Raw genomic sequence first — 23293 nt, 5'->3', positions numbered from 1 at the left:
CGTTGTGGATGTGACCGGGGTCCTAGTGGGGAGCCAGCTGTGGTCACTCAATTAGGGTGAACTGCAAAGAATGGGGCAGACAATCTCCAAAAAACTGGTGGATATTCCAATACTTAGATTTACCAATCCAGCATAAAACAGCTGCTTTATTACCTCTCTGGTTACTCAAGTCCAAACAACACAGTTCCCTTAAAGTGATCGAGCCTCAGGCCTACATCCAGGTACATAAGTCAAAAATGATGATTTCTGAAAATCTTATTTCATCATATAAAAGAAAAGGTTCTACCAATCCCAAAGGATCAGACACATTATCTCCCAGGTTATTGAAATATTCCAAATGTTACCCAAATACACACTACAGCCAATTCTTATTAACTAAACTAGAATATATTAAAAAATAAAAGAGAGTATGGTTAAAAGATCAATATACATACAGACATGATTCAGTTCATGTGCAGATTCAGTTAGGTGCAGATTCATAGCAGAGATGGTGAGCTTTGTAGCTGCAAAGAGTTCTTTTAGAAATAGTTCATAGGTTATAGTTCAATGCCCAAATATCATACTCGGGGTGTACCAGCATAACTGGAACCTCAGTCTTGAGACTCAAACTTCCCCTGATGAAGCCTAAGCAGATTTGAGATGATAGAATCAAGACCCAAGGATCTTTTATACAATTTCATGTCTTTTGACAAGGATGTTCTTTTGACCTCTGAATTATTAGAATACAGCATGGACAGGCACTGTTGATTACATTATCAACCCTACTCATACATATGTAAAAACACAAGAACACAAACATTATCTCCCCACATGTCTTTTGAGGGTTATTTATTTTACAGGATGTTTAACCCTTTCTAGCCATGTGTCACAGTGGGTTTGTAGCAGAAGGAACAGCTGGTTCCTGGAGTTAGGTATGTGAGTGTTAATAATGGGCAGAGGCAGACACAGTCCTTCATAGCAGAATTGTACTCCAGAATCTAGGCTTTTGTTTTTTGAAAGCATGAGAATAGGGGCTTGACCTAAGTTAAACAAGGTGTGTGTTTGATGGGGAGCATATTTATTACTCTGAGCAGCAGCAGAAATGTTCTTTTCATGCACATTGGTAAATTGAAATTAATGTACAATCTAACTGCTTGTCATGGGAATACTAAAGCCTACAGTTAGCTCTTGAGCCAACTTCTGTGTGTTAGGATTAAGTCAAGAGTAGCCTCTCCTTTTGAGTGCTGTAGAAGTAGCTGTTCCAAGAGCCAGTTGTTTATGGTGTTGAGAAGTTGCTTCTGTAAACTGTTCCAATGTGACATTTGACTGGTTAATGTTTGCGTCCTTCTATTGTTATCCCAATTCTCAGATCGGAAACTTACCCTATTGGTATTTTTTGTATTTTTATGTTTTGGGATTTATATTCATACAGTTTGTATCCACTTTGTCTGGCCATCATCAGCATGGTCTCTGAAATCATCCCAAGTATGTAAAAATAGAAATATGAATTACAGTCTCCAACACACTCTCTTCTTTTCCAGGCTGTTGGAGAAATAGCTTAATTAGTTTGTGTGTGTGTGTGTTGTTTTGTTCTGAAAGTGGGGAGAGGTAGTATTTTTATCTTTTGTGGGAATGAACAGCAGAACTGGTAGAAAAATGGGATCCTTTGTTCACAAACACATTGACCCATTTTTTCAGTCAAGATTTGAAATTTTGAAGAAAATTTTAATTTAAATTGTTGATTTTTTTTTAAAAAATGTCTGACTGGCCCTGGTTGACAGTTTGATCTTTCCAGTGGAATGTAGCTGCCACGTGGGCAGTGCCCCTTCCCTCCATCTCTGACTCTCTCTGTTTATCTCATGGATGGCTTTGAATATCATGACTGGGACCTTTATCTGCATTGTCTGTTGAGTGGAGATCCAGCACTGAGAGCTGAGCACCAGTGGTGATATGGTCGTGGTGGCCTTTCCTAAGCAGATGGGCTGCTGCATTTTGTTCTAAGAGGAGTGTTTTTAGGGCATGTAGCTTTATTTATTGCAATAATTGAATCAGGGAGCCACAAATTTGTGGATCACTTATGATCTGTATCTGAGAGACTTTTTTTTCCCTCCTCTTTAATTGGGTTGTCTAATCTGTATTCCCTCACTATTCTTTTCTGTTTGTCTATTTTGTTGTGCCCTAGGGTTTAGAAAGTTTAAGGCAAGCATGATACAGCTGCAAATAACATGGAGATTTTAACAGTTACATCATCTGCATTTGGGTTCTTCAAAATAGAAATCAATTGCAAGAAGATTGTCCTACTGTTGAGCTGCAGCTAGGTATTGCCACAGTTAGAGATGTCCAGTTGCATCCCAAGGTAGCTGTGTGATGTACACAGTATTGGGCTGCATCGCCTCCCCAGAAGTGGAAGTAAAAAGAAATGTAAAGAACTGAACATCCGTGAAGGTAGAAATGTCATTGTTTTTATGGAAGCCCATGAGCTATAGAATCTATGTACTAGTTATATACCAGTGTTTTAACTATAAATAATAATTCCTTTCATGCATGAATTGCTGTGCTCCCTTTTAGTGTAACTAAAAGTGAAATACAGTGTTTGCCCCTTCAGTTTGCAATTCATTTAAACTCTCCAGACATTTAGGGAGTTTGATAATTGAGGAATGGCACCATTTAGGTTAACAGGCTTTATTCTTATTTTGGGTTTATTTTTTCTCAACACATGCTCTGTCCCTCACCACTCTGATGTGTGTCTAACACAAGATGAACATGTTGTGCTTTGTTGATTCCCAAATAAACCCTCTTTAGGTATGCTATTGCCTCTGCCTGGCTCAGTAAACACATTCTTGATGTATTATACGGTTCTGTAAAAGTAGCTTATGTTGCTGGGTCACTTTGCTCTGCAACCAAGGGTCAAAATTTTCAAAAGTGATGTAATTTTGGGTGTCCAACTTGAGACACCGTATAGGGGCCTGATGTTTTCAAGTAGTGGATGTTCAGCACTTGCTGAAAATCAGGTCTTTTAAAGTATCTCAAGTTGGGCACCCAAAATCAATAGTCACTTGGACTGTGTCTAACAAAAGATATTTAAGTTGAACTGTTGGATTAATTAATTCCTGGGCCCTGGTTGTAAAGATTTCTATCTATCTAAGATACTTTTTTGACCTTCATTACCATAGCAGACCAGCGCTCCACAATCTTTAATGTGTTTATTCTTCCCTGTCTCTCAGATGTGTTGTAAGTACTGTTATCTCCATTTTTTAAATGGGGAACTTAGCCATAAAAAGATGAAAGTAAATTGCCCAAGATCACACAGGAGGCTTGTGGCAGAATAGAGAATTGAACCGGGTCTCCCTAGTCCAAAGCTAATACTCTAACCACTGGAACATCTTTCCTTGTTAAGACCCTAAAATTCCTATTTTACTTGATGTACTAGCAGGTAACTAATGATTTAACCTGCTGGATGAAGTATAGAGATTGATCTGATTCCAGTTTCAACAGGAAATGTTTCTCTCTGAAGCAGGAAACATTTCTAATAATTCTCGTTACTATGAGATTTTTTTTATTAGAAATAGGTCACAGGCTGAGCTCTTTGCTGTTCCTTTTTTGTTTTCACCGTGCAAACACTGAACGACTGACTCATTTTGAAACACTCATTTCTACCTTTTTCTAAGTCCTTTAAAAATAAAAGTTTGCATTCCCCACATGTGCTCCATGTAGCCAGCAGATCACTGTGAAATAAATCACTGAAAAGTTCTGCTGCTCTAGCAGTTCAGTTCTCTCAGCAATTGCATTGCTGTGGTTTTTTACTTATCAATGGAGGATTACTGCTTGGTGAAAATATGAGCTTGCTGGGAGTTTCTCCCCATGATAGCAATGTTTGGGGAAACTAGCCACATGTTTTAATGAAAAATGCATTTTCAGCAGAGCTTCTGTGTGATCTAAGCTGCGTCTGCTCTTTCAGTTGTTGACCTAATACCTTTGGATTCATGGAGGCATATTGAGAAGCTCTGACCTTCACAGCATCAGACTTTCAAGACTTAACCGTAATAAAAAAGAAAGTTAAGATGTTAACAAATATTTGTAGTGATTTACTGCTCTTGCGATTAGACTTAGCAATCAGAATGTCTTCATTATATTGTAGTTTTCCTTTCAAGGGATGCTTCTTTTAAAGGCTAAAAATCATATTTGGGGGAAAAAAAATCCTTACTTGTGTTCCAATAATACCTTCAGTTATTAAAACTGAAGGAATTTTTAAAAGGGCAAAAACATGCCATTCTCTGTTTATGCTGTTTTACTTTTTTCCATTTTGCTTAGAGTTGACAATGGAAATGTACTAGTCAGTTTCACTTTTAGTTTCTCTTGGATATTTGGGTTGCAAATAGTACAGGACACATGTTGTTGTTTCTTTAAACGGTTTCCGTATGATTTGGGGGGAAAAATTCTTATTGACCTTAGGTTTTTCTCATTTGTTTTTGGAAAAATTAAATTTGGAGTGAATTTGTCCTGATGATGCCCCTTTGAAAGAGTTCACACATGAAGAAAACTGGTTCTTAAGTACGTCTTTGAAGTACAGGAGCTGCTCCCTGAGGATACTGTAAACAATGTAAAACCATTTAATTGTGACATTTCCATCCTAATATGTAATTGAAACCATTTAAGTGCTGTTGTTTTTGTGTTATAAGATGCTGCTGCTTACTGCATGTTTAGGAAGATTAGGAAATTATACTGCGCACCATTATTTTTTCCCCACTAAAACCTTTTAAACCAGATCTTCCTTTGACTCAGTTAAAGGAATCCCTGTTGCACAGTCAGGTTTCCTGTATGGCCTAAAGAGAGAGGGGCAATGTGATCAAACAGATCTGATACTAGATTGAGGCTCAGGAAGTCTGGATTTTCTACAGCAGCAGTTCTCAAACTTCAGCAACCCCAAGACCCCCATTTTGATTTAAAATCTTTTGGGACCTCTAAATTGCCCGCTCGGCCCCACTCCACTCTATTCCACCCCACTCCTTCCCCCAAGGCCCAACCCCCGCCCCCATTCCTTCCCCTCCCTCCCAGTACCTCCTGCACACCAGGGAACAGCTGTTCTGAGGCATGCAGAGGGTGCTGGGGGGAGGAGTTGGTCAGCGGGGCCGGCGGCCCTGGACATGATTCCACCCCCTCCCCCAAGTACGCCCCATCCCAGCTCCTCTCCCTCCCTCCCAGTGCCTCCTGCACACTGGGGAACAGCTGTTCTGAGGCATGCAGAGGGTGCTGGGGGGTAGGGGGAGTTGGTCAGTGGGGCCGGCAGCCCTGGACATGATTCCACCTACTCCCTCAAGTAGGCCCCCTCCCCGCTCCTCTCCCTCCCTCCCAGCACCTCCTGCATGCCACTGAACAGGTGTTCCCCGGTGTGCAGGAGACGCTGGGAGGGAGGGGGAGATGTTGATCAGCGGAGTTTGAGAAATGCTGCTTTACAGTGCTCTGGTTCTGGGACCATCACAAATTACTTTATCACTTGGTGTTCTTGTCTGCCAGTATGTTCTGTTTGTTATGGCTGTGTCTAAGCTGGAAGACTTTTGCTGGTATAGCTATGTGTTATGAGATGTGATGTTTACTAACATAGTTGTGCCAGAGAGAGCCCCTACTAGTACACATAGTAGCTTGGGGGAGCTGAAGCGAGTTATACTGGCTAAAGTGCAGTTTTGCCAGTATAGCTGTATCCCTGCTAGCAGCGCTTTGCCGATATAGCTATGCTGGTATAACCTAGCATAAGCATAGCCTATGTTAGGGATATTAGATGGGGTGGGATCTGAGTTACTACAAAATTCTTTCCTGGGTATCTGGCTGGTGAATCTTGCCCACATGCTCGGGGTTCAGCTGATCGCCATATTTGGGGTTGTGAAGGAATTTTCCTCCAGGACAAATTGGAAGAGGCCCTGGGGGGTTTTCACCTTCCTCTGCAGCATGGGGCACGGGTCACTTGCTGAAGGATTCTCTGCACCTTGAAGTCTTTAAACCACGATTTGAGGACTTCAGTAGCTCAGACATAGGTGAGAGGTTTTTTGCAGGAGTGGGTGGGTGAGATTCTGTGGCCTGCATTGTGCAGGAGGTCAGACTAGATGATCATAATGGTCCCTTCTGACCTTAATGTCTGTGTGTGTGTGTGTGTACGCACGCACGCACGCATGGTGCCTGGCACAATGGGGCTCTGAGCTCAGTTAGGGTTTCTAGGTGTTGCTGTAATACAACTAATAGACCAGTTTGCTGAAGGGAAGATGAGGTTGGACAACAAGTCCAGTGTTTTCAAAAGTGGCTGCCTAAAATTGGTTATCTAAATAGTTGGCCTGATTTATTTATTTATTTTGTTTTATTTTTTTCTGTGCTGAGCACCTACACCTCTGGAGCTGTGTGCGCTCAGCACTTCTGAAAAGCAGGCCAGCTATTTTAAGTCCCTAAATATGTGTGCCATTTTGGCATGCAATCTAGTTCAGTGAGGGGCTGTTTCACACTTGCCTTGCAACATTGGGATGCCTCACAGTGCTTTGCTGTTGTAACTTGCACCTGGGTCACTCACAAACAGCATGCAGGACATACCCCGAGTGTCTGTGTATAGCTGCAGCCGGCAACCACACTCCAGTCACACTCTGGTTTATGCCAGTCTGGCTTATCATATGCAGGGTGACCCCAACACACTCCCAGTCCTGGATTTTTCCCCCAAAACATGCATTCTGCACAGTCCAGCCCTTTCCTGGTCAGTCCAGATATTTTACATCCATGGCCCCTCTAAGTGGTCAATATGCAACAATTGATCACTTTAAGTGGAATTACCTATGGAGTTCACAACATTGGATTATGTTTTGATTGAAGAATAAAACAAGGGTTGTTTTTTTCTTTAACTACAAAGAGATGTAAGTGTGTACAAGTATTGAGGCATTAAAGTCAGAAATGGTTACAAGAAGAATAAAGATACAATGCTTTCTAGTACTAAATTTAACAAACTAAACTTGGTTCAAGCTGAAATTTTTTGCACAGGTCCCCAGTGTCATTGCTGACCAAGTTCAGGTCAGAATCTGCTCACAAAATCCACAGGCTGTTTTTCTTTTGTCATCTTGGGTGGAAAAGAGAGATGGTTAGGGAAAGATAACCTGGGGTGTTTTTGCCCCTCTTTTTTTTTTTATAGTTCAATCACCCTTTAAAATGCACTTTCCTGAGAGTTATTTCCAGCTGAGAGCAAGGAGACTTGAAGTTTAGTAGGGAAGAGGTGTTATGCTATTTGCTTTTCAGCTCTGTTTGCTAAGATGCAGATCTGTTTGTCTCTTCCCTTCTCCTCCTTCCATGCCAAAGAATGGCCACTTGATAGATGATAGTCCATCAGCTTTGATAACACCGGCTAGGGGTGTGAACTTGTCCTTTGTCTTTGAGAAACGGGTTTACCCCGCTTCCCAAACTCATCTGATAAACACAATTGTCATGATTTCAGCTTATATTCTTAACTTTACATATATTGTTGAAATACATCTCACCATGATATTATTGACCAGCACATTATTAATATTCAAATGATACCTTACAAGGCATATTTCGTACAAAGATTATTACAATAGTGTGTAGGATGTGAATACAGGGCTGCATTCCCTTACAATATGGATTTAGATGCACCTACCATTAAAAATTTTGTCCATTCTATTACATGTCCTATTTTTCTTTTGTGCTTTTGGACACTAGGTGTTAGAGTATTAAAATCTGAGTCACTGAGTGCATCCACTGTTTCTTCCAAGTGTATGTGACAAAGTGTCTCTTACCCCATGAGTTGGTCCAAATGGCTGTTACTTACCACTGTCTTTTAGTCTATTTATTATATATTCCCAGCAGCTGTCAGTTTTGCCCAAGCTCTGCACCTGTGAGTTGACAGTCTCTTTCAAGCAGTAATGTGACTCTCTAGCACAGCAATTCTCAAACTTTAGCAACCGGAGGATCCTCATTTTGATTTAAAAATTTTTGGGACCCCCAATTCCCCCGCTCAACCCCCAGCCCTGCCCTCACCCCGCCTCTTCCCACCCCCACTCCACCCTTGTCCCTCTTCTTCCCTGCCTCTTTCCACCCCCTACCCTGAGTGTGCCCAGTCCCTGCTCCGCCCCCTCCATCCCAGCACCTCCTGCATACCAGGGAACAGCTGTTCCGCAGCATGCAGGAGGCACTGGGAAGGAGTTGAGGGGGAGGAGTTTATCAGCGGGGCCCGTGGACCCCCTCGAGAGACCTCCGTTTGAGAAACACTGCTCTAGCAGATAGTGAGGAAAAGGAGGGAGGTGCCACAATAGTGATAGGAACTTCACCATTCTCCTTTCACTTCATTTTGCCAGAGAGTGTCATAGGTAGAATGCTCCAAATTACTGAGAGGCAGGAGGGGCAGGGATCCCAAGGTCAGTCTTGAACTTGGGTCTCCTCCATTACACTTATGCATGAGCTATTTTATTTACGATTATAATAAAAATCTTTATTTCCAGTGTGAAGAAGTTATCTAAGTCTCAGAATTCTTAGAGAAAAAATTAATATATTCCTCCCAAAGCTTCCTTTGGTTTTAGCTGCCAGCCATGAACTGAAGAGCATTCTGGGCACTGGTATGCAAAGGAGCGAGCAGGCTTTTAACGTCACAGCTGCTGTTCCCCACATAACCACAAGTAGCTTTCAGACAAGAGTAGGGTTCAGCTAGGTAGCTGTTTTGCCCTACCGGCACCTACATGGCCACTGGTGCTTCTGAAGCTGGCAGTACGGTAACAGTCCAGACATAGTAAAGGTCTGGAGCCTAAAAATGGGAAAGGCTTTCTACAATTTTTGTCTCCTAAATTTCTCAGACTAGAAATCAGTGAACCATCAACCAATCCTGCTCCTGTCTCCCTGCAGTATTGATGGTGGCTGAACTCTGAGAATAAACTGTAAGGTTTGGATGTTGCTTTTTGATGCACTGAGGTTTTCTTTTTAATCTGTATGCCTTGATAGCCAAATGTGTAGAAATCTTTCCCCACTGTCAACCTCCTTCAGTTGGCAGCAGGTTATGGATATGGTGATTTGAATCAATGAGTTCAGTTCACTAACTACAGATTATACTTCCTTTAATAAATCAGTTAGTTTTAAATGCAAGGCATGTTTTGATAAACTTCTTTTCTTATGTATCCAGGATGGTTAAGGTAGTTTTTATTGAATGCATTTTTTATTTAATTTTAATTTCCATTTAAGAAATGCATCTTTCACTATTTTCTAACAGAATAAAAAATGTAAAAATTAAGAATCTGAATTAATGTAAATTAAGATATATAATTGCTTAAATGAATGCGTATAGATGTAATGTATCTTCCTGCTTAACGAAAATACCAAATGTAGTGTAAGATCTATATTTAGTTTCAAATTAACATTTTTAATGCTTGCCAGTCAGTGAAAATAACCTTTCTTTAGCAAAATAACTAAAAGGTACCAATGTAGAACAAGATTAAAATCAGTGAGTTAAATCCAGATTTCCTGCTTGCTGATTTAAAGCACAATTCAAACCAGTGATTTAAATCAATCCATTCTGCAGGGCATTGTTGCCACATTTACTTCCAAGTATCCAAGTATAAATGTGTTCTCTGCCCTGTGTGCTCAACAGTGCTGAGGGCCACAGAGACCTCTGAGTATTACAGCAATGCCTATAGGCTCGTTGTCTCTGCAGGGCTAAAGAAGGTTGTCTGGTAGGATTGCGTCCTGATTTGAAATCGGATTATGAAGGATCTGGGATATTGGAAGAGGGCAGATGTTGCTGGAGCATCCACCACCTCCTCAGAGACCTTGCCAGGAAAATGGAGAGGCTGGATGCTATGCAAGATCATCCGTCTCATGCATAGGCCTCTTTAAAATTGGCTGAACTACTTCGGTTTATAGGGTAGCTGCTGAAAAAGAATGGGTGAGGGGCAGTTTCACAGATGATGATGGGTCAGATGTTCATCAAGGCTTCTGTGGCTTACGACTGGGTGACTGAACAAAACCTTCAGGAAGGTCAATGATTTGGTCATCCTTCCTGGGTTGGGTTGGTTTCTTTTGTCCCAGCAAGATCCTTTTCGATATAATTTAGACATTCTAATATCCCTATACAGAAGTCACCAATAAAATGGCGTATTTTGACATTTATCTGAGATACCTCAGTTGTTGCCTACTCTCAGGGTAAGGGAGAACTGCAGTGCCTTGGAAACCCTTTGTAGCAGTGACAGAAATGCTAGGCGGTTTTTAAATTTTTTTTAAACAGAGAAATTGTAAGTAAATGTGCATGCTCGCACACGCGCAGCTGCCCTTCTCTGTACTTCTGTCCACCTATAGCTCAGGTCAGACTACTGTATTTGTGTGATGGAAACAAAACATAGCCCGTGCAGGATGTGGTTTAACTAAATGAAAGCGGCAAGATGCTGCATGAAGAACAAAGAGTAGCAATACCTGATGTGCAAAACATGCTCTCTTTGAGCATGTTTCAGGGTGTATTGATTCGGAGGAAAAAGGTGCAAAGCTCTTGTGTGAAGCATTGTGTCTTAACAAACAACAACTTTTACCCCATTTTAAAAAAATTAAGGACTATTGTAGAACTAATAGGACACATGCTAAATATCACTGTTCAGTCACATTGTTTGGGTGGTGTCTAGCCTTTTCTAATCTTCTAAACATTTTTCCACATAAGAAAAAAGAGTGGTTAGAGGAGAACCAGTCAGCAATTTTTATTTGGATTTTCAGAAAAGTCTCTCAAAGGGCTTGGCTACACTTGCAAGTTAGAGCACATTAAATCAGCCCTGGGCACCCTAACTCCTGAGGTGTCCACACTGGCAAGGCACTTAGAGCGCCTGGACTCTGCAGCTGGAGCACTCCTGGTAATCCACCTCGACAAGAAGCATAGAGCTTGTTGTGCTCAGGCTGAAATTCCCAGGTGTCAGTGTGGACGACGTGTTGCATTACAACACTGTGATTGGCCTCCGGAAACATCCTATAATCTCCTGAAGTCAAGTGGCCACTCTTGTCATTGTTTTGAACTCGGCTGCAGGCATGTGGATATCCCCTTTCAAAACTCCATTTCTGACAGCCAGCATGCTTATCTGCTCCAGGACAAAGCAAACCGTTACTGTGGAATGCTGCTGCCTCCGAGGCAGGCGCGCTGTGTGTGTGTGTGTGTGAGAGAGAGAGAGAGAGAGAGAGAGAGAGAGAGAGAGAGAGAGAGAGGTGGGGGGGAGGGTGGTCTGCTGCTGTCTGAACTTACAAGACAGTATGTAACAAACACTCTGCCCCCCAAAACACACTGTCTCTTCCTCCCACGTACACACAACACACTCCACCCCCCCGCTTTGAAAAGCACGCTGCAGCCATTTGCACACTGGGATAGCTACCACAATGCACTGCTCTCTGTAGCGTTGCAAGAGCTGCTAATGTGGCCGCGCCACTGCGCTTGCAACTGACAGTGTAAACACACGGCAGCATTTTCCCTGCTGTGGCCTCCGAAGGCTGGTTTAACTCCCAGCGCTCTACATCTGCAAGTGTAGCCAAGCCCAAAGAGGCTGTTAATTAAACTAAGGAGACTGCAAGTGAGAGGCACTTCCTCTGACATATCTGGTACTGGCTGCTGTTGAAGGCAGAATACTGGGCTAGATGGACCGCTGGTCTCATTTGGTATAATTCCTGTGTTCTCAGTACTCTTCCCATAAAATAATAATGCTTAAAGCTGTAAGGAAGATTTAGGTAGCCAGAATATGATTACTTGTATCAGATTTGAAGTATACCCAGGACTCCACAGCTGACACCTCTATGCTTTGAAAAGTGTCATGGGATTTGTTTTTAATTTTACTAATTTATTATTAGCAAACTGTAAGTTAAAGGGAAATGCCAAATACAGTCTCTTATAGCATCAAAGCTACAAAACCTGTAAGCCATTTGATCTCTTCCATAATACACCAGTTTGATTGTGTGCTTATAACTATTTTTTTCTTCTTAACAGCCTTACTTGGAGCTAATGAGTTGAATAAAACATGAAATATATGCAAGAAAGCAAGGCTTTGTGGAGGGCCAGGATTGTCGCCCTTTGGACGGGTATTAATAATGTGGGGCGGGGTCCTATGCTTGTTGTTGTTCTCGAGTTTTAGTTTTAGTTCTAGAGGGATCAGACCCAGGTCATGCTACTTTGTTTTAGACAGGGCTTTACTTGGAACTTCTGGACATTGGAGTGACTTTTTAAACTCTTACTTTAATTTCCTCTCTAACAGCCTGGCAACATCATGATGATGATGTACTAGCCTCACCACAAAATCTGTTCTCCCACATTAACATGAGGAGAATGAAAAAATGAATGATATTTTACATGCCCCACACAAATGGCTGCTCCGCAAGTCTGGTCCACAGTGAGGATTGTTGTTTTTTTTTTTTTTTTTCAGCAGCTCTGCTTTGACAGCTGCAAGCTTCTCTTGCATCTCCCAGGACAAGGAGGGTAGTGCTCAGAACTCAGCTGTTACTAAGGACAGTTAACTTTAGACAGGGCAGTAGCATTCCTGCAGAAGGGAATGTTGCTATTCCAGCTCCTTTCATATGCAGCTTGAGGATGCAATCTGGGCATTTGTTCCAGCTGGTCCTCTTACTGCCAACTAACAGCTATCAGTGAAATCCATACTACCTAGTGACAAAATGTCAGCATACGTGTGGGCGGTGACCAGGTGGCAGTGTACACTAGGCTGCCTTTAGTTGTAAGCCGGGTCCCACGCTAATGATGAGGCCTGGGATATTTTAACTCCTCAAGGTTTTGAAGGTGGCAAAAGGCCTTTCTCAGCACCACTCAGGGGATGTCTGTGCTGCAATCAGAGGTGTGACTAGTTAGCTCGAATAATAATACTTCTGAAGTTGCATCAGCACCAGCTACACACTCGAGTAATTATCCAGGGTCCTGGGCAGGGTCTTACAGCCCATGCTGTCGCAGCTTTACTGCATTGTTGGTTGAGCTAGCTGGATCAAACCTAACTCAGGTATGTCTACCAGCACTGCAGTCACACCTCTGAATGCAGTGCAGACACACTCTCAGAGAGGAGGCAGCTCTCAAAGCTACAACTCACAAAGAGTTGGCTCCATTTGTTCAGTAAAATTAGTAGTTGTAGTAGTACTCTGTATTATGATACTACCTAGAGGCCAATTGAGATCTGGGCCCCATTGTATTAGGCATTGGGTAAAGACAGGGTAAGAGGGAGTTCCTGCCCCTAACAGCTGACAATCTAAATAAGTATTATACCTCTTTGTATAGTCACCGGCGAGGTAGTTCTTGGTACAAGTGAATTGGAGCTGATACCAAACACTGAATCCAAACTCCATTGTGCAAGTGGGTCTGTATTTAGCATGAAGGGTGAGATGTATTTCAAAATACAACCTGGGAATTTGTGAGCCCATGGCATGATCCCTGGGTTGAAATGTGGCACCAGTGTTGGGTGGGTCCCACTGTCAGAGACTGTAAAGCAGATGCCATCCTGCCTAACTTTCAAGAATAGCTGTTTTGTTTAAGAGCCTCCTGACGCCCTGACAGTCAAGCTTGATTTGCCTTGATGCTGCGAAGTAGTATAGTGGATTAAGCATGGGGCAGGGAACCAGGCATTTCTGAGTTCTAATCTGGACTTTGTGGCTTGGAATAAGACACTTCATTGCCCTGCCTCGTTTTCCTTATCTGTAAAATGAGGATGAAACTTGCCTACCTCCTAGGAGATGCTGTGAGGATTAACTAATATTCATACAGGCCTTTGAAAGTACTAAGTATGATGACGGCTATTTTGGCTGACATACCGGGGATCTTCAGAGCTTAGTTTCTACAACTTGCACTAGAGCTCTCTTGCTGGGACTGTAACAGACTTGTATCCTCTGGGAATCAGGTACAGCTGGGTACCTGTAACGGATGCTCACCAGTGGGTGACCTAAGTGCTAAGCATTGTTAGCCGCACGCGCTTCAGAGGGAGAGAAACAAATGCCTTTCTCCTGACTGGGAAAGCTATTGAATGAATGTGTTGCCTGCTGGAGGAGGGTGAGGCAGTTGAAGCCTGCTTTCCTGAAGCAACTGGTGTGTGTCTCACCATGGCATAGTTTAGGTAACTGCAGATTGAGACTAAATCTATAAATAATTTGTATAATATGTTAGATGGAGAAGTCGGATGAGCAAAATGTTAATTGCTGATTTGGGGCTGGTAGCAGGAGCATGCTAGGACAGAATTGCTGCTGTACTGAAATAACTTCAGTTTAACGTTGGTTTTCTAAGAGAATATGAGAAATCTGTCCTCTCAATTGATCTCAGCAGCATGTACTTTGCTGACACAATTGTTACTCTGAGGGAGAGCCTTTTCATTTCCTTTACGAAAATCAGGTTATTGAACATACTAGGAAAAGCAACTAACTTTTTGGCAAGGAGTGAATGCAGATCAGGAAGGGCACTTCCACTAAACATTTAAATCTATGGCCATGTCTGCAATACAGGGACCAGAGCTATATACAGTAAAAACATTTTTATCCAGCATATTGGGGGAATGGGGGGTGCTGGTAAGTGAAAAATGCGGGTTAATTTAGAGAGAGGGAGTTTGGATGTGGGAGAGGACACAGGGCTGGGAGTTGAGGAGCCGGAGGGGGGTTGGAGCCTGGACTCTGAGAGGGAGTTTGGGTGTGGGAGGAGGCTGGGGGCAGGGGGCTGGGGTGTAGGAGAGGTATCAGGGTGCTGGATCCAGGGGGTGTTCACCTCCGGCAGCTCCCCGCAAGCAGCGACCTATCCCGGTTGCTCCTAGGTAGAGGCGCTAGGAGCTTCCTTAATTCTGTGGCATGTCCTATCCTATGGTGTCATCAGTGTTTTGCATGCATGTAAAAAATTGTCTCTTAAAGGTTTTGTTCCTTTTTGGCAAGCAGTATTTCTCAAATTCAGTCAATATTTTGCTTAACTTCATGCTTTCACCTTCTTCAAACTTAAAGTTGTTATAAATATTCAATGCTTCCTCCCCAACAACATGCAAAAAACTTGCTGATTTCACTTTGTCATTTTTCTCCTCTGCCTCTCTGGCTGCTGAATACAATTCAAATCTTTGTCAGAATTTTTTCCAGTTCTCTGCAACGTTGCCTAACAATTGCAGACTGGATCAAGGTTGCAACACATCCCTTTTTGGCTCCCCCCCCTTCTTAAACTAGTCAAGCTACAACTCTGCTCACCAAATATATGCAAAAACCTCAGTGCCTGGTACGCCACATGCTTGTCTGGTGCCTCTTTTTGTCTCTTTCAGTTGCAAACACAGGAGTTAACTTCAAAATGACTGCAGTTTCCTTGTCATGCAGCACTTCTGACACCATGTCACAATCTTGGGGTTCATTAAACAAGAAACCAAATAAATGAGAAAGGAATAAAACTTTAATAAAAGAAACTGGAGAGTTGCTGTGGTGAACTGCTGCACACAGCCACGTGGTGTTCCCAACCCCTGCCTCCAAGGCACATCTCCTAATTCCTATATTCATAATACTGTCCCTTCTGAGAGAGCGTCTCTAAATTATAATCTACAAACCGACCTTTACGGACATCTCCAGCATGGGGATGGGGTAATCACTTAGTAACCTAAGGGATCTCATCCGCAGAGCTGGTAAGAATTTTTCAAATTTTCAATATTTGGATGAAAATTAACTAAAAACAGGAAAACATTCAATGGAATTTTCTTGTTAAGAGATGGTTCGCATTTTTCTGCCATCTCTAAAGCTGGTTAAAAATATTTCACAATTTTGAAATTTCAGTTCTTGGGGTGGGGGGAGAAAAGGGTGAAAAATCAGAAGAGCTTGAGTCACCTGTGAACCCATCTGCTGCTCTGTCTGGGGCTTGTTGACACCAGAAAGTTACACCATTTTTCCTACAGTAGAAACCCCTATTTTACAAACTAATTGGGATTGAGGAATTAATGAAACTGAAAAGTAGGTATGGTGTGTAAATTGCAGTATAATGCAATACATCAGTTTCTTCTTATCCTTCAAACCACTGCACTGAAGGCATCAGAATGTGATGTTGACTTATTCTTCGACCTCAGCCTTGGTTTTAAAAAGAGGATTTTTTGGGAACTGCAGCCCAGAGTCAAATAGGTGTCGTCTGTGTGTACAGGATGAGAATTGCTTAACATCTATATATGCCTGGAATCATACCGACAGAACTTCTCTCAGCATACACATTCTTGATTTATCCAGGGACTTTGTTTAGAAGAGAAGCTTTTGATAATTTTGCTTGTTTATCTTTAACCTTAACCTTTTAAAATTAAAATTTAAATTTAAAAAATTAAAAATTAAAAATTAAATTATGTTTGTCCTTCTTTTGAGCTTTAGCAAAGAATGTTAAAATAGCCTGTGTCTCAACCTTTGTCTGTCTTAGGGTTGTTTTTTTTAAACTTTTTTGTATTTTCATTCTGTAGAATAAGTAAATAAATAATATAAAGACATTAAAATGTAGAAAATCTAACAAGTAGTACAAGGTAAATTTAAAAAGCCTGCTCAGAATTTCACAGCGAAACAGCTCTGTTAAAATCAGCTTGTGTGATTTCGTGGTGTTTTTTGGTCTGCTTTCTCTCATACTCCCTTTTGGGTCTTGTGCAGTTTTTGTTTTTCATTTCAGTTTGTCCAAGGGCACTATTTTTAATAGCTTTCCAAACTTAGTGAGTCCTTATGGGAAAATGATTATTTTTCCAGTTGTTTCAGAGTAGCAGCCGTGTTAGTCTGTATTCGCAAAAAGAAAAGGAGTACTTGTGGCACCTTAGAGACTAACAAATTTATTAGAGCATAAGCTTTCGTGAGCTACAGCTCACTTCATCGGATGCATTTGGTGGAAAAAACAGAGGAGAGATTTATATACACACACACACACAGAGAACATGAAACAATGGGTTTATCATACACACTGTAAGGAGAGTGATCACTTAAGATAAGCCATCACCAGCAGCAGGGGGGGGAAAGGAGGAAAACCTTTCATGGTGACAAGCAAGGTAGGCTAATTCCAGCAGTTAACAAGAATATCAGAGGAACAGTGGGAGGTGGGGTGGGAGGGAGAAATACCATGGGGAAATAGTTTTACTTTATGTAATGACTCATCCATTCCCAGTCTCTATTCAAGCCTAAGTTAATTGTATCCAGTTTGCAAATTAATTCCAATTCAGCAGTCTCTCGTTGGAGTCTGTTTTTGAAGCTTTTTTGTTGAAGGATAGCCACTCTTAGGTCTGTGATCGAGTGACCAGAGAGATTGAAGTGTTCTCCAACTGGTTTTTGAATGTTATAATTCTTGACGTCTGATTTGTGTTCATTCATTCTTTTACGTAGAGACTGTCCAGTTTGGCCAATGTACATGGCAGAGGGGCATTGCTGGCACATGATGGCATATATCACATTGGTAGATGCGCAGGTGAACGAGCCTCTGATAGTGTGGCTGATGTGATTAGGCCCTATGATGGCCTATGATTGTCTACAGCCAAGCGCTACGATATAACCGCATTTGCTCCAACCCCTCAGACAGAGACAAACACCTACAAGATCTCTATCATGCATTCCTACAGCTACAATACCCACCTGCTGAAGTGAAGAAACAGATTGACAGAGCCAGAAGAGTTCCCAGAAGTCACCTACTACAGGACAGGCCGAACAAAGAAAACAACAGAACGCCACTAGCCATCACCTTCAGCCCCCAACTAAAACCTCTCCAACGCATCATCAAGGATCTACAACCTATCCTGAAGGACGAGCCATCACTCTCTCAGATCTTGGGAGACAGGCCACTCCTTGCTTACAGACAGCCCCCCAATCTGAAGCAAATACTCACCAGCAACCACACACCACACAACAGAACCACTAACCCAGGAACCTATCCTTGCAACAAAACCACACTATCAGCCACACTATCAGAGGCTCGTTCACCTGCGCATCTACCAATGTGATATATGCCATCATGTGCCAGCAATGCCCCTCTGCCATGTACATTGGTCAAACTGGACAGTCTCTGCGTAAAAGAATGAATGAACACAAATCAGACGTCAAGAATGATAACATTCAAAAACCAGTTGGAGAACACTTCAATCTCTCTGGTCACTCGATCACAGACCTAAGAGTGGCTATCCTTCAACAAAAAAGCTTCAAAAACAGACTCCAACGAGAGACTGCTGAATTGGAATTAATTTGCAAACTGGATACAATTAACTTAGGCTTGAATAGAGACTGGGAATGGATGAGTCATTACATAAAGTAAAACTATTTCCCCATGGTATTTCTCCCTCCCACCCCACCTCCCACTGTTCCTCTGATATTCTTGTTAACTGCTGGAATTAGCCTACCTTGCTTGTCACCATGAAAGGTTTTCCTCCTTTCCCCCCCCCCCCCCCCCGCTGCTGGTGATGGCTTATCTTAAGTGATCACTCTCCTTACAGTGTGTATGATAAACCCATTGTTTCATGTTCTCTGTGTGTGAGTGTGTGTATATAAATCTCTCCTCTGTTTTTTTCCACCAAATGCATCCGATGAAGTGAGCTGTAGCTCACGAAAGCTTATGCTCTAATAAATTTGTTAGTCTCTAAGGTGCCACAAGTACTCCTTTTCTTTTTCCAGTTGGTAACAGTAAATCCATTTGTATAGATGATTCAAGGGAAGCTTACCCAGGCTGAAGTATAAGTAGCCTTTTCTTCATCTTCAAATCCCTGGTCTTCTCAGGTTTCAGAGTAGCAGCCGTGTTAGTCTGTATCCGCAAAAAGAACAGGACTACTTGTGGCACCTTAGAGACTAACAAATGTATTGGAGCATAAGCTTTCGTGAGCTACCTCTCACTTCATCGGATGCATTCAGATGACTGTTGAGGTTCTTCTGTTTTTTGGTTTAGTATTATGGATTTTTTTTATTATTTTTACTGCATATGCCCATAGTGTACCATCTAAAGGGTATTGATCCAGGTCTTACTGGCTTCAGGGCACATAGTATTAAAACTACATAGGGCCACACTGATTAGAACTCTCTCCATTAGAGCGAGTCTGTCTTACTCAGGAAAGGGAGGGGAATAAAGGGATTTCAAAATGTTACGTGAAAGCAGTAAATCTATCGCAAAATCTTACTGGACTGGAACTTGGAAACCATGAGTCTCTTCACAGCCTCATTGCTATTTTTTTGTGGGGACTCTTGAGCAAATCTCTTCCCCTCTCTGTGCATCTCTTTTCTCTGCCACCCTTTGTTGGTCCTGTCTATTTAGATGGTGGGCTCTTTGAGGCAGGGACTGCCTTTTGCTATCAGTATGTACATTGCTTAAGAAAATGGGCACCTGATCTGGGTTGGAGACTATCAGTGCAACTATAATACAAATAGTAGTAATAGTGTCAAGTCAAGGGAAGACAGTAAAGCTGCAGAAAAATCCAGGTAATAGATTAATCGTGGTCATACACAGAAAAATGCATTGTTTTTAAAAACATGTAGCTAATGAAAACAGGGACATTCTGAGTTAGGACTGCCTATTTCTTTACATGTGCGCTTTATCCCTTCATATTGAATCCTACAGTATCTAACAGAAAAAATAACTGCTCTTGGAGTGCTTTGCATTTTCAAATGGTTATATAAACCTCACTATAGGTAATACCTATTTAACAGGTGCTTATAGGAACGACTAGCCCCAGAGAGGTTAAATGATTTGCCCACAGTCACACAAAGTTGGGCAGCAGAGCACGAAGTACAATGCAAGAGTTCCTGGCTCTCTTTCCTGTTTTCACTTCACTTGGATCATGTGGCCTTTCTAACATCACCTTCCCCACTGGTCTGAGATCCCTGTAATATTTAGGCAAATCAGAAGGATGCTGAGGAGAGGCTCACTTAATTCCTGGACAAACAATGAAATGCTGAGAATAGATGTCATACGCTGAAATCTGGATGTGTGAAAAAGGTTTAAGCTTAAATGTCATAACTGTTTTTTGTCATTATGTTAGCACTGCATAAACTTGTAAACCTTTTGGTTTATGGTGTTAAAAAATCCTGTTGTAGAAGTGCTTGAGGGTTGACATCTGAAAAATTAATGACTGTAGTAGGGTCTGTTGTGTAAAAGCAATAATTATTTTGCCAGTATAGGGTGAATTGCATAATTGGGGGTAGGAAAAGTATTTGGAACGCATTTTGGCATGCGAGGTAGAATTCCTGTGGAATTGTACTGTCATTGGGATGCATGTGCAGTAGCCACATCCCAAAGCTTAGGCACTGTAACTATTTAAAAAGAAATCCTCCCCCAGACCAGCAAAGATTTGACCACAGAATGGACTTACTAAATTTTACATTTAAAAAAATGAATCAGAACTGGGTAAGACGTTTTCTGGAAGTTGCACAAGTGTAAAGTGTATTTAACTGAATCCTGGATCGATCTCATTCCTACAATATTAAATATAACTTGCAAACATCAGTGAAGCAATATATGTAAAAGGCTGATGCAATCACACATCTTTATTAAACAAACCAAACTGAAATCAGCAAGATACATATATAGCAAAAGTGTATCTCAGAATCTCTTACTAAGGTCCTTGTCCTGTTCTCTCCTTGGTCTAATTTAGGACCCTATCCTGCAAGATACCAAGCACCCTCTTTTAAGGAAATGAGCAACCCCAACTCCCACTGATTTGAGCAAGAGCGGTAGGCTCTCAGCACCTACAGGACATCCTCAGCCTTTAGGCCCTGATCCAACAACTTCCTGTGCACAAGTGGATCTCTCCATGTGCAGCTGCAAGTTCAGTTCTTAAGATTATAAACTCCTTGTGGCAGGGACCAGTGTGGTTTTTATTTTTGTGAAGTGCCTGTGCAGCTATAATGTTATAGCGCTAACTATGATGCCCGGCTTCTGCTATTGAGTGGGGTTCCATCCCCAGCAGTAGGACATGTGGCTAAAGTTTGAGGCTTTCTAAGCCACATTCAAATCTACAATACATGTTTCCAGGGGAGAGAGCAATTACACACACAATAGTTTGGTTTCAGAGTAGCAGCCGTGTTAGTCTGTATTCGCAAAAAGAAAAGGAGTACTTGTGGCACCTTAGAGACTAACAAATTTATTAGAGCATAAGCTTTCGTGAGCTACAGCTCACTTCATCGGATGCATCCTTCTTTTTGCGAATAGTTTGGTTGGGATATTCAAAGGGTGCTAATGGAGTTTGGATTGTGAGAACTGGGCGCTTAACTCTCTTAGTCTCTTTTTATAATCCCAGCCTGTATTCTAACTTGAACTCTTACAAAGCCTTAATCACGGTAGGAGGCTGACTGGTCCCACATGAGCAACAAAACATACAGATCTCTAAAGGCAGGAGTATTATGGGCTCCAATTCGAATACACTCCTTTATCCTTGTGGGGTTCTGATGTCTAGTAAGAACAGTACAGTATGCATGCTTAAATAAGCCAGTCATTGCCTTGAGCTGTCATTATAGTACTAGGAGTGTGTCATCAGAAACAAATGAAAGCATTCTCTATTTTACCTGTAGCTATTCTCATCCAGTTGATTAAATTCAAAGTAACATTTGTGGGCTGTATCTGAGAGTTCACCGCCTTTTGATGCGGAATGATGTTGTTGAAGAATGGTGACCTTTTGTTCCCCTCCTGTTTCTTTTTTCCTCCTTCCCAGGTTGGTATCTTTTGGAAGTTAGGTTGAGAAGAAAGGGTTTTTTTGGATCTTTTGTACTTGTGATCTTCCCCCACCTGCCCCATCCCCCCATAAAAGGGAGGGGGAAGGAAAGGGGACAGGGAAGTGTCTGGAAATGCTGAAGTTAAATGGCATGGGAAAACAAGGCTGCTGATCCAGTTTGCATTAATAGTTATGTTAATATGATGTTAATCATAGAAATTATTATTGAACAGACACTGGCAAGTAAGCTTAAAGACTTAGTTTTTGCATTTGTGAAGTTTTATAAAACCCAATTATAATACAAATATTTTGATGAAACTTTTTAAACAAAATTAATTGATCACATGGAGGTGGGGGGTACTTAAATCTGAATACCCTCCTGTAGTATTGTGAATCCATGACCAAAGTATTTGGCCTATGAGAACAAAAAAAGTGAAAATGACAGGAATAAAGTGAAAATGACTTATCTAGTTTCACTGTCCAAACCTACAGAAGTGCAAAAAGCAAACAAAAAGCAAAACTATGAAAAGTAAAGTAGATACTTAAAAATATTTTTTTTAAGTCTCAGATGTTTCCCACACAGGTAATGAGCCTTTCTTTTCACTATGTCTTAGCAATAATGAAACAGATTATTAAATGTTAACAGAAGTTACTTGTTCAGTCATCACTTGGCACGTACATTTGCAAGAGAACCTGGGCTGCCCTGCACCTAATTATGATCTATATATGTTTATAAAGCCTGAATGAATTCTATAGGAGCTCCTTAATTTTTTAAAGCAATAACAGATGAATTGTTTTAAAATGTTAATACGCATACTTTACCCACCTTATAAATCTAGCCAGGGAGCTTTTCATGATAGTAGACACAGTTCAGCTAACTTCTTGAAATGTTTGCAGGGCTCCCTACCCATTGGATAGTATCTCCTAGGTTTTTGAATGTCCATTGGGAAATCAGAGGGTTTGGTGGATTCTTACATGTGCACTTTTGACCTGTTTCAGAAGTTACAAGTTGTCTGAGTTTGAATTTCTGGCAACAACTGAAGTTGCCATTGAGCCAGGAAAGAACAATGACATTTGGTTGTCTAAAGTTACCTCTCTCTAAGTGAGTGATGGCAGTGAACCTCTTTCTCTAAAGGTTAATGTGGGACTTCCTGTGTGACTATCTAGGTTTAGTGAATACCGTATCCTGTGGTGCTAGCTCTTCCACTTCTCAAACCCCACTTACAGTTAGACCTCAGCTGGTGTAAATTAAGGTATCTCTCTTTATACAATTTTTGAATCTGAGACCTAGTCTTCTGTGCAAGCATGAGCTATACTGAGAGTTTGGGTCTGATCCTGCCACCTGATCTCTATAGGCTGTCGGTCCTTAGATTGTGTTTTTTAACATATCCTTCAAGATTTTTTGTTGTTGCTTTGCCATAAGTCATTTAAGCAACTGTGGTTAAAACGTTTTCTGATTTCTTATTAGCCAGATCTCCTTGTTAGCCAGATCAATTTGAAGAGCAGTTAGAGTATGATTTCAAATCCTGATGTGCCTGAACAGTAGCTAAAAACTCAAGCAATCTTTTCCTCCTTCTGATGGATCAAGATTGAAAAACTTGAAGCCTCTTGTTAGTGCTAGAGAATTGAGATCCTGAAATCCTACCGCTGCACAGTCCGGTTCAAGCAAATCTCTGTGTGCGGAGTGTGAGATC

The 23293-nt window shown here is 41.5% G+C and overlaps 1 protein-coding gene and 2 long non-coding RNA genes across 6 annotated transcripts in view; 1 reads left to right on the top strand and 2 right to left on the bottom strand.

Moving 5' to 3' along the window:
• Nucleotides 1-23293, top strand: part of ITPK1 (inositol-tetrakisphosphate 1-kinase) — a 218685-nt gene that overhangs the window by 138669 nt on the left and 56723 nt on the right. The window lies entirely within an intron of this gene.
• LOC122460868 lies at nucleotides 119-18710 on the bottom strand. The gene is made up of 2 exons (XR_006282449.1): nucleotides 18624-18710; nucleotides 119-4568 (listed from the first exon to the last, which is right to left on the bottom strand). It is a non-coding gene; the product is annotated as an uncharacterized LOC122460868 (long non-coding RNA).
• On the bottom strand, nucleotides 6804-16240 carry LOC119857188. Its single transcript, XR_005293546.2, has 2 exons — nucleotides 15172-16240; nucleotides 6804-7410 (listed from the first exon to the last, which is right to left on the bottom strand). It is a non-coding gene; the product is annotated as an uncharacterized LOC119857188 (long non-coding RNA).

Source organism: Dermochelys coriacea, chromosome 6 (genome assembly GCF_009764565.3).
Source record: "Dermochelys coriacea isolate rDerCor1 chromosome 6, rDerCor1.pri.v4, whole genome shotgun sequence".
NCBI classification, from domain to species: Eukaryota; Metazoa; Chordata; order Testudines; family Dermochelyidae; genus Dermochelys; species Dermochelys coriacea.
The sequence above is the reverse complement of the archived record's forward strand: the minus strand, read 5'-3'. Positions and strand labels throughout refer to the sequence as shown.